The 10505-nt window shown below is 41.0% G+C and overlaps 1 long non-coding RNA gene across 2 annotated transcripts; it reads left to right on the forward strand.

The window, feature by feature from the left end:
• The first annotated feature begins 620 nt into the window (after positions 1–620).
• LOC122457735 lies at positions 621–10026 on the forward strand. Of its 2 annotated transcripts, none has more exons than XR_006277413.1 (4): positions 621–667; positions 2945–3074; positions 4843–4977; positions 9505–10026. It is a non-coding gene; the product is annotated as an uncharacterized LOC122457735 (long non-coding RNA). The 2 variants fall into 2 exon arrangements; XR_006277412.1 differs by having other exon boundaries at positions 4847–4977.
• The last annotated feature ends 479 nt before the right edge of the window (positions 10027–10505 follow it).

A 10505-nucleotide genomic window follows, 5' to 3' on the forward strand; every position in this document is an offset into this window, starting at 1 on the left:
GAGAGGAGGAAAATTATTGTGTTCGGGGGAAGAGGGTTATTGTAAAAGGAGAGAGAGATGAGAGAAAAGGGTAGTGTGGTTGTATGGGGGGGAAATGTATAATATTACATTATTTGAGAAATAAGATGTGGTCATGTAATGAAGGGATATGTTGTAACTTTACCATTGGTCCAGAGTCGGGGTGATGGGCAGCCACACTGCTCCAGGAAGAGACTGGGGAACAAATTGTGACTCAGTCAAAGATCTTCATTTGCTTTTGGGGAGTAGAAGTTAGTTCCATCTCCCTTTTTGTTATGTGATTTCTTCTTCACAACACACCTAGTCAGCCACGTTGGCTAGCAGATTGAAAGGGGAGACAAAGCCAGGGCTCCTCTCACTTCTCTCCCCTTTTTTGCACACTTGCTTATAGAGGAGATCACTGGACTAGCAGCCCAGATTATTCACAGTTAGAGTAGCACTGACTCAACTGAGCAAAATAATAAAGTATATGGGGAGCAGGGCAATGTGCCCCTTTAAGAGCCAAGAGGCCTGTGGCAAACCAGCAGTCTTCGATTAGCTCTGCCCTGATACACTTGTACAAGCTGTTGGATTTAGAAAGGAAGCCCAGCTGCAGAGAGCTGGCTGGAAGGAGAGGACAAGGCTGGCAGAGGCTAATGGAAGACACTAGGTAGGAAGGGCTGCACAGGAATGAGCAGGGAGTAACCCAGGAGAGCCAAGGAGGGGTTGGGGGAGAGACAACAAGGAGTGTGGGAAGGGTGAAGGCTGAGCCCAGAGGGTGGGTAGAAGATTGCTTGAATTAGAGCAGAGAAGACAGACCCCTTGGGAAGGAAGGGTGGGTCCCAGCCTGAATCTAGGGCAAAGACTGTGTTTTGTTGATTTTTGGCCTTAGATGTCCTGGAAGGGATGGGAATAAACATAACCTGATGGGAGGGCTGAGTAACGAGATAGACCACTGCAAGGCCAGAGGAGGGGGGCCAGAGGAGTAGAGCCTGTTTCCATGCCACACTATGCTGCCAGGGTGTGCTCTGGGATGGTCAGTCTCTGCCATACATTTGGGGGTGGCGGGAGGTCCTTACTCCATGGCATGTAAGGGCTGTGACAAGAAGTGTGTGTGTGCGGGGGAGATGCTTGGAAAGAAGTGGAGGGTTCTGTATGGGGGCAGTGAAGTCTATCCTGCCTTGCCACTACAGGTTTACAGCAGCTGCCTGAAACATTACTGGAAGCTAGATTGTCCTGATCCAAAGTCCATTGAAGTCAAAGGACAGATCCCATTCCCGTCAAGAAACTTCAAGATCATGCCCAATACAGAGCACACAGCGCTAACCTTAATCACAAAATACTTGCAATGCTACCAGTGATGTGATCCTGACATGTTGATGCTGCTCAACTGTGTTGCAACTGCTGTGAAGTACTAATATGGGAAATTAGAGCATAGGGCATGCATGTGTCGGTGACTCTGAAAGTCTTCTGGGGAGTACGTCTGGGTTTCATTGGTGGGGGACAACACGGTGGTTATGCTAGCCTTCTGTTGCCTTCCAGTTGTTTGTCTGCTGCATGCAGCTGCCCATAGCAAGGTAAATGTTTGCTCAATGAGAGCCCACTGCAAGGTGCTGTGAGCCACCCTTTCTATAGCCCTCCAGTTGAGCCCAAGGTTTTCCTTGGATGTATGCAACTGTCTCTGTATCCTCCCTACAGCAAAAAACAGCCACTTACCACTTCATAATATGCCTCATTGTCTTATCTTGCTGGCTCCTTGCTAGTTATACACTCAGTCTGTTAGATAAGGTGTCCTGTGTTTGTGGGGGCTCTGCTTTTGCGGTGATGTGCATGGCTGTGCCCCTTATTTAAGAAAATGCAGCACACTGTTGCTGTTCCACCTATTTTACATTTCATCCACATTTTGCTGGATTTTAACTCAGCTACAGTACTTCTAAATTGTATTGTTCCCTACTAATAGATAAGCCAATCTACTTGGGCCTTCAATGCCATTCCAGGCAATGGAGCTATGTTCCTGCTAGTCCTACAAACACACTTGCTTAGCCTCCTTTTCTAGCTATTTGCTGATGCTATTGCAAAGGGGAAGAGCAAATCAGGCCTACGAGTTGCCAAACATCCTCAATTTCTTTTGGCTTCAGTGGGAGCACAGGTCCCCAGCATCTTTAATATGAGCCCCCATTTGTATCATCATTGCTTTTTTGTATATCTTCTCTGAAAAATGTGCCTGCTCCACTTCTTTGATGGTCACCCCCATCTGAGGTGGGTTGTGGTAGTTGTTATACAAATTCAGCAGCCATGCTGACCCCCAAATTAGAGCCAACCTGGTTAAGAAAATGTCTTTTGCTGGTGGTCGTGAGAGGTCATGGGAGAATACCATCTCCAGGAACAGCCTATTGCCTTTTTTATGTGGCTGGGGTTTTGTTTTCCAATAGGGGAACAAAGAGAAGTACTGGGATCGTTAGCAAGAACTTGTCATCAGCTGCTAGTTCATGCATTTGGGACTGTAAAACATTCCATTCATACTGTTGCCGGGGTTGGAAGGCTTGCAGCCACTGCTGCTTCTCTTAGAGGTGGTGATAATACTATGAAAGAGGGTGCTGTGATTGAGTCTTCTGTGGATGAAATCAAAGGCATAAACATTAAATTCTGTTTCTTAATCTGAAAATCAGTCTCCCTATGAAATATCTAATGGGAGAAATAAAACCTGCTATTTCTCTTCCTTGAGACAAAATTGATGCTATTGTACTATAATTAAGTTATAGTTCCTTGCAAGGGGTAGAACAATTATACTAGTGCAAGGTTCAAGCTTTCACAGCATCCACATGAGCTGACAAAAGTCGTACATGATAACAGGATTGTTAAGGATCATCAGGCTGGATAGAAAAGAAATGATCACAGCAAACACTTCTGCAGAATCAGACACTGCTAATGACACATCTTTCAACAGTTTCCAGTTATTTGCTCCATTGGTGTTTCCTAGAAGTCACCATAGTAGTAGTTTTCTGACACTCTAACTGATAAATGCCAGCCTTTGGAAATCCTGTGTACAGACTGTTTCTAATCAACCCAGCCACAGGGTAAGTGATCCATTCCTGAAACTGTTGTGCTGTCAGGCACTGCCATGAACCACTGAAACATATTGTGAGCTTCCCACTTAACATCTAGGAAGGAAAAAAAAAATCATGCTGGCCCAATTTTGCAACCATAACTTTGGGAATCCAAAGTTGCTCATCAACAAGTAATGAGCATATGCCTGGTACAGCAAGAGATGTGTCATAGATATGAGAACCAGATTGCAACAAAAAACACAACACATTGGGGGGGATTGAAAGTGAACCTCACACGGTCAGATGATTTTGAGATAGCTGCCTACAAAGGTGTGTAACTAATGGCTTATGTACATGTACATATGTAATGCTAGTAGATGCTGTGAGCAATAAATGATATAAGAAATAAAAATATATATAGTTGGAAATCAACTCTTCAGGTGTCCTTAGTCTCTGTCCTGTATGGTGGGCACCTAAACTTTTCCTTTCTCTCTACTCTGATTGGTGTCTATGGATCCCAAAAAGTGATAACAGTGGGGATAAAAGCTTGTCTTCCCTACTGTTTCTGGGGCCTTTTACATTTATATAGTGAATTCTCTCTTTTCTGCCTCAGTACCACGGATCAGAACAGTTCAACAGCAGAGTGCTGAAATCCTAGACCAGATTTATACTTGTCTTTCGTGACTATGACCCCAATCCTGCTATTATTTATATTTAAGCTTAATTTTCTGCTCTGTAAATAGTCTCATTCAAGTCAGTGGGGCTATTCACAGTGTACTAAGTTAAGCAAATTGTGAGTCTATGCGGAATAGGGGCCTTCCAATCTGATATGTGGAAATTCCAACTGAAAAATTGACCAGTTGACTATTTAGGTGTTGGATCAGAGCAGTAAGTCAATTCACCCCTGCTTATTTCTGACTCATCAAGTCCTCCAGGAGAAATCAAAATACTCTGTTTTAATTTTTAATTTTATGGGATAGGCTCTCAAAGCACTGGATGGCCTCTATGGATTAATATAACATTTTGAATAAATAAATACCAGTTGAAAGATTGAGATCAGGTCTACTAGGATTTCCATTTAATTGGAGAAAATAAAAATAAGGAGAAATTACATTACACTATACCATGAAACTAGTTTTTTTCTTTGCAGGAATTAATATAAACTATGAAAAAAGAAACTATAATAACTAGTTTGAAACAAGCAGACTTGTCTTGAATATAGTGCTTTGGCTGATATTCACCTTCACTGAACACTGCCATTGAAAATTACTATTTAAAAATAATAGCTGAATAGATAAGTTTCACTGGAAGGCTAGGCACAGAGCACATAAGTGGCTGCTAAGATAACTCCTTTAGTAAGGGAGTTAAATGAAGATCAGCTCACAATGAAATGCATATTTCATTCTTCATGGTACTGACAGGATATTTAGATCTCTCCCTCACAACCCCATAGTTAGCAGGGGGCACGTGAACCAAATGCTGTCCCTGAATGAGTAAAAATGGTAGGAGGGTTGCCTTCATTGCAAATGGTGGGCTGGAATAATTGCCAGGGAACCCAATAATGGATAAATGCGACTAGGTGCAGCTGAAGCTAATTGCTCCATTAAGGAAGCTTAGCCAGGAATAATAAAAAGAGTGGGGAGGGATGGGGATCTGTCTCCTTTTTTTGTGAGTTTGGGGTAAGTGAGGAGCTAGCCCCAATATAACATTTTGGGATTGACAGAGAGAAAGCCAGGGTATGAGAATCTTATATTTCTTCAAGATTGCTATTGAAAATCATTTTTGTATTTTGTTCAAGCCAGCCCTCTGGAGCCATATATGTGGATTGCTTCTTGTGTGTCTGGCCTCAGCAGACCTGACCTCTCTCAGAAATTTGGTAAAGAAGCCATTTTTCTTTGGGGTCAAGGAATGGGCTGGCTGGCATGAGCATTTGGTGAGTAATAAAGAGGAGATTCTGAAGGTTTATTGCAGTGTTGTGTAATGACATGAGATGAATAGATTAAATAGGATACAAAAAAACAGACATAGGGTCTGAGGTCAGCAAGGCAACCCAGGAAAACCTCACAAAGTGGGGTACAAGTTTTCTACTTTTAATAAGCTAAAAAAAGGAAAAAGCTCCTGTTTGCTGTTTCTTTTTGCTAAAAAGCTTCATGGGGGGGGGGGGGGGATTTTAGTTTGCTGACACGGTTTCAAGGGTATTAAACTAAAATAAAATTCTGTGGTGTCAGACTTGAGCAGAAGAGCACAGAAACAAGGTTCCAGAAGATTTTTTTTAAAGGAAAAGGGATTTGATATCTGTAAAACAAGCGAGTAGATGAACTAGCTGTTTAAATTAAATAAGGTCTGGAAACCCATAGTGAAAACGCTTTCTTCATGGTTTGTTGTGGCAAAAAATTGATAAACTTATGAAGAATAAATTGTATTAGCTTTTTGATTTTGTAACTTTTTATGAATTATCCTTTTGGTGTTTTACAGGGTTAATTGGTGTGGAAAATTAGGAGTCTGTAAGTGTATGAATTAAGTTATAAGGATCTAAAAAATGTTGGATGTGGAGAAAATTGACAATGGGAAATATATATGGTCAGACTATAGCTGAGTTTAGCATTGGGAGGAAATCTAGAAAATTCAAGTTTGTCTCCCGCAGCAGCATGGTTGGTACATGTTTCATAATGAACACTGTGAAGTTTATTGTTGTTTTAAAACCTGCTCTGTGTAAAACTAAATGTAATCGTAAGTCTGGAGCTATTGGAACATTGCCACAATAGATAATACACTTTTATGGCAATTGTTGACAGCATTTGTTCACTTAGTATCTAACTTTGATTCAAGCAAAACTTAGAATTTCTTGATAATATTCATTCTCTAATGACTCAGTTCTACCATCCATAAAGCTGTTTGGAGACATTGTTTATAAAGATACTGCAAGAGGAGCACCATTATAAAGATGGATGTTCACATCTCTTGATCAGAACCAAGAGCAATATCATAAGAATAGCCATACTGGGTCAGACCAAAGATGCACGTAGCCCAGCATCCTGTCTTCTGACAGTGGCCAATTCCAGCTGCCCCAGAGGGAATGAACAGAACAGGTAATCATCAAGTGATCCATTCCTTATCACACATTCACAGCTTCTGGCAAACTGAGGCTAGGGACACAATCCCTGCCCATCCTGGCTAACAGCCATTGATGAACCTATTGTCCATGAACTTATCTAGCTCTTTTTTGAACCCCATTATAGTCTCGGTCTTCTCTACATCCTCTGGCAAGGAATTCCACAGGTTGAATGTGTTGTATGAAAAAACTTGCTGCCTGCTGTTTTAAACCTGCTGCCTATTAATTTCATTTGGTGACCCTAGTTCTTGTGTTATGAGGAGTAAATAACACTTCCTTATATACTTTCTCCACACCAGTCATGATTTTATAGACCTCTATCATATCCCCTCCTTAGCTGCCTTTTTTTCAAACTGAAAAGTCCCAGTCTTATTCATCTCTTCTCATATGGAAGCTGTTCCATACCCCTTGTTAATTTTGTTGCCCTTTTCTGAATCTTTTCCAATTCCAATATATCTTTTTTTTTTTTTGAGATGGGGCAACCACATCTGCACGCAGTATTCAAGATATGGGCGTACCATGGATTTGTATAGAGGCAATATGTTATTTTCTGTCTTATTGTCTATCCCTTTCTTAATGATTCCCAACATTCTGTTCACTTTTCTGACTGCTGCTGCATATTGAGTGGATGTTTTCCAAGAACTATCCACAATGGCTCCAAAATCTTTCTTGAGTGGTAACAGTTAATTTAGACCCCATCATTTGTTTTCCAATGTGCATTACTTTGCATTTATCAATACTGAATTTCATCTGCCATTTTGTTTCCCAGTCACCTAGTTTTGAGAGATGCTTTTGTAGCTCTTTGCAGTCTACCTGGGACTTAACTATCTTGAGTAGTTTTGTATCCTCTGAAAATTTTACTGCCTCACTGTTTACCCTTTTTTCCAGATCATTTATGAATATGTTGAATAGGACTGGTCCCAGAACAGGCCCCTGGGGGACACCACTATTTACATCTCTCCATTCTGAAAATGACCATTTATTCCTCCCCTTTGTTTCCTATCTTTTAACCAGTTACCAATCCATGAGAGGACCTTGCCTCTTATCCCATGACAGCTTACTTTGCTTAAAAGCCTCTGATGAGGGACCTTGTCAAAGGCTTTCTGAAAATCTAAGTACACTATATCCACTGGATCTCCGTTGTCCACATGCTTGTTGTCCCCCTCAAAAAATTCTAGCAGATTGTGTGGCATGATTTCTCTTTACAAAAACCATGTTGACTCTTCCCCAACAAACTATGTTCATCTATGTGCCTGACAGTTTTGTTCTTTACTATAGTCTCAACCAGTTTGCCCAGTACTGAAGTCAGGCTTGCCGGCCGGTAATTGCCGGCCTGGAGCCCTTTTTAAAAATTGGGATTAAGTTAGCTATCCTCCAGTCATTTGGTACAAAAACTGATTTAAATGATAGGTTACAGACTACAGTTAATAGTTCTGAAGGAATTCAAATGTGAAATTGCAGAACTCTTGGGTAAATACCATCTGGTCCTGGTGACTTATTACTGTTTATCAGTTTGTCCCAAAACCACCTCTAATGACACCTCAGTCTGGGACACATCCTCAGATTTGTGACCTAAAAAGAACGACTCAGGTTTGGGAATCTCACTCACATCCTCAGCTGTGAAGACCAATACAAAGAATTCAGTTAGTTTCTCTGCAATGGTCTTATCATCCTTGAGTGCTCCTTTAGCATCTCAATCGTCCAGTGACTCCACAGGTTGTTTAGCAGGCTTCCTGCTTCTGATGTACTTAAAAAAAATGCTATTACTTTTTGAGTCTTTGGCTAGCTGTTCTTCGGATTCTTTTTTGGCCTTCCTAATTATATATTTACACTTCATTTGCCAGAGTTTATAGTCCTTTCTATTTTCCTCACTAGGATTTAATTTCCACTTTCTAAAGGGTGCCTTTTTGCCTCTCACTGCTTCTTTTACTTTGTTTTTCAGCCATGGTGGCACTTTTTTTGGTTCTCTTACTATGTTCCCCATTTTTGTATAGTTCCCCTTTCTGAAATTAAATGCTACAGTGTTGGGCTGCTGTGGTGTTTTCCCCACCACAGGGATGTTCAATTTAATTATATTATGGTCACTATTACCCAGGGGTCCTGCTATATTCACTTCTTGGACCTGATACTGTGCTCTACTTAGGACTTAATCAAGAATTGCCTTTCCTCTTTTGGGTTCCAGGACTAGCTGCTCCAAGAAGCAGTCATTTAAAGCGTCAAGAAACTTTATCTCTACATCCCATCCTGAGGTGACATGTACCCAGTCAATATGAGGATAGTTGAAATCCCCCATTATTATTGAGTTTTTTATTTTAATAGCCTCTCTAATCTCCCTGATCAGTTCACAGTCACTATTACCATCCTGGTCAGGTGGTTGGTAAGATATACCTATATAAACCACACTTCATATCAGCAGAGGTATTGGTATTTTCAACAGCTTCTCTGTATAAAAGAATGTGGAAGGTCCTACACGACTGGCTGTTTTTTCTTTACATTGCTGACCTGTCATCTTGTCTCTAGATCATAATATGGTCATAGAATGGACCCTAATCTGGGGCCAGACCCAAAGCCCATTACAGTCAATGGGAGTTTTGCATCAGTGTGCTTTGGAGCAGGGCTCTACTGTACATTAGGTAATCCTTTAAAACAAAAAGCATTAGTCTTCTGAGCAAACGGGATAATTACACAAACACCCCATAATACTACAAAAGAGATGTAATCCAAGTCTTACTCTGCTTGAAATACATCATCTTATAAATCCTCCCCAGCATGCATGGAACACAAAGTTCTACAGGATGAAACTCCTAGGATAGAAATTATGATGGTGAACATAGGTTTTGCCCTAAAGGATTGTCCAGAAAGCAGTAGATTATAGGAGTGCAAGAGTATATTTCCAAACATTATTCTCTCAGGTCTTTCTGTTCATTTTTCTGTAAATTTAAAGAAATGGCTGGGCCTCAGCAAGTCTGAAAACAATGTTGAGCAACTGGACAGACATTTGCCAAATTGCATGGTGTGGCAACTGTGACACAGGGATAGGCAAGAGGATTCAGTCCTACGTCTGCCAATGACATTTTATTGAGGACTTGGACAATTTACATAACATCTCATAGTCCTCAGCTGTCAAGTGCAAATGTGCTATACACTTGCCTTTGTAACATGATTTTGGGGTGTACATGTAGTATATAACTGGTTAAGTGCTCAGAGTAGCTGGATATTTCTGCTGCAGTCTTTAGCAGTGAATTTTCAGTGTGTGCATCTAAGGGTTGTCTTTTAACACATTGGTATGAATGGGGTAGTCTGCACCTATATAAAAGTAGTTTCTGCTTTCTAAATCTCTCTCTGCAGGTACTGAAAAACAGCAGTGCATTAGGTCACTCTGGGAAGGTTTTTCTTCACAACTAGAACCATAATCTTAAAAAAAAACCTTTAAATTCTGCAGAAGTTGATAGGGATCACCAGAAAAGTGCTGATGTCCCATTTGTCTGCATTGCTTCAAAGGCTATTTGTCAAAGGTGAATCAGGCTCTGCCTGGCCTTTGAACTGGTAGCTGTGCCCCAGCTGAATGTGATATGGAAAATTAATTTTCATGAGTGACCCCAGCTGTGGGATTGGGGGATCAGAGATGACTACAGAAGCAGAATGGAGAACCTTGGTTCCGGGGGCACTCCTATGAAGGAGAGAAGATTGGACTCGGGGTGGGCAGTTGCACAAACAGACTATGGTAATAGAAAAGGAAACATAATTATTTTGGACTGATTGATTGTTTGGGGAGAAACTGAGGACTGTACCCAGGAAAGGCAATCAGTCTTGAAAAGCCTAGGACCGGGGAAAGGGCATGGAATTAATAAATATAAAACAGCAACATAATTCTGTGTTGTGCTTGAATGTGTTTGTGAGGGGATTACTAAGGAGACAACAGAGGAGAGCAATTCCAGTAAGGGGGGCTGTGGGAGCATACTTTGGCCAGTAGAGAGCACACCTGGGTGGCGCTGGTGACTTACACTGCTGCTATATATGCTAAGTCTGATGTGTAGATAGAGCAATTGCTGGTTAACTGATTCATGTACATGGGTAATATTACTATTATTATTATTTAGACTCTGGTAGTTTCCAGAGTTGTGGGTCAGGATCAAGGCCCCCTGTTGTGCAGAAAGCTGTACAAATATACAAGAAGCCATTGTCCTTGTTTCCAAGCACTTACATTCTAGCTAATGAAGCATTACTACACTTCAGTCACAGGAGAATGTTCTTCTGATGTGCTTATTTTTAAGTTTGTCTCAAAGGCAACTAGAATACATAGATTTTTTTTTCTTAAGTGTATACATTTAAAGAATCGAAATAAGTAA

Source organism: Dermochelys coriacea, chromosome 1 (genome assembly GCF_009764565.3).
Source record: "Dermochelys coriacea isolate rDerCor1 chromosome 1, rDerCor1.pri.v4, whole genome shotgun sequence".
NCBI classification, from domain to species: Eukaryota; Metazoa; Chordata; order Testudines; family Dermochelyidae; genus Dermochelys; species Dermochelys coriacea.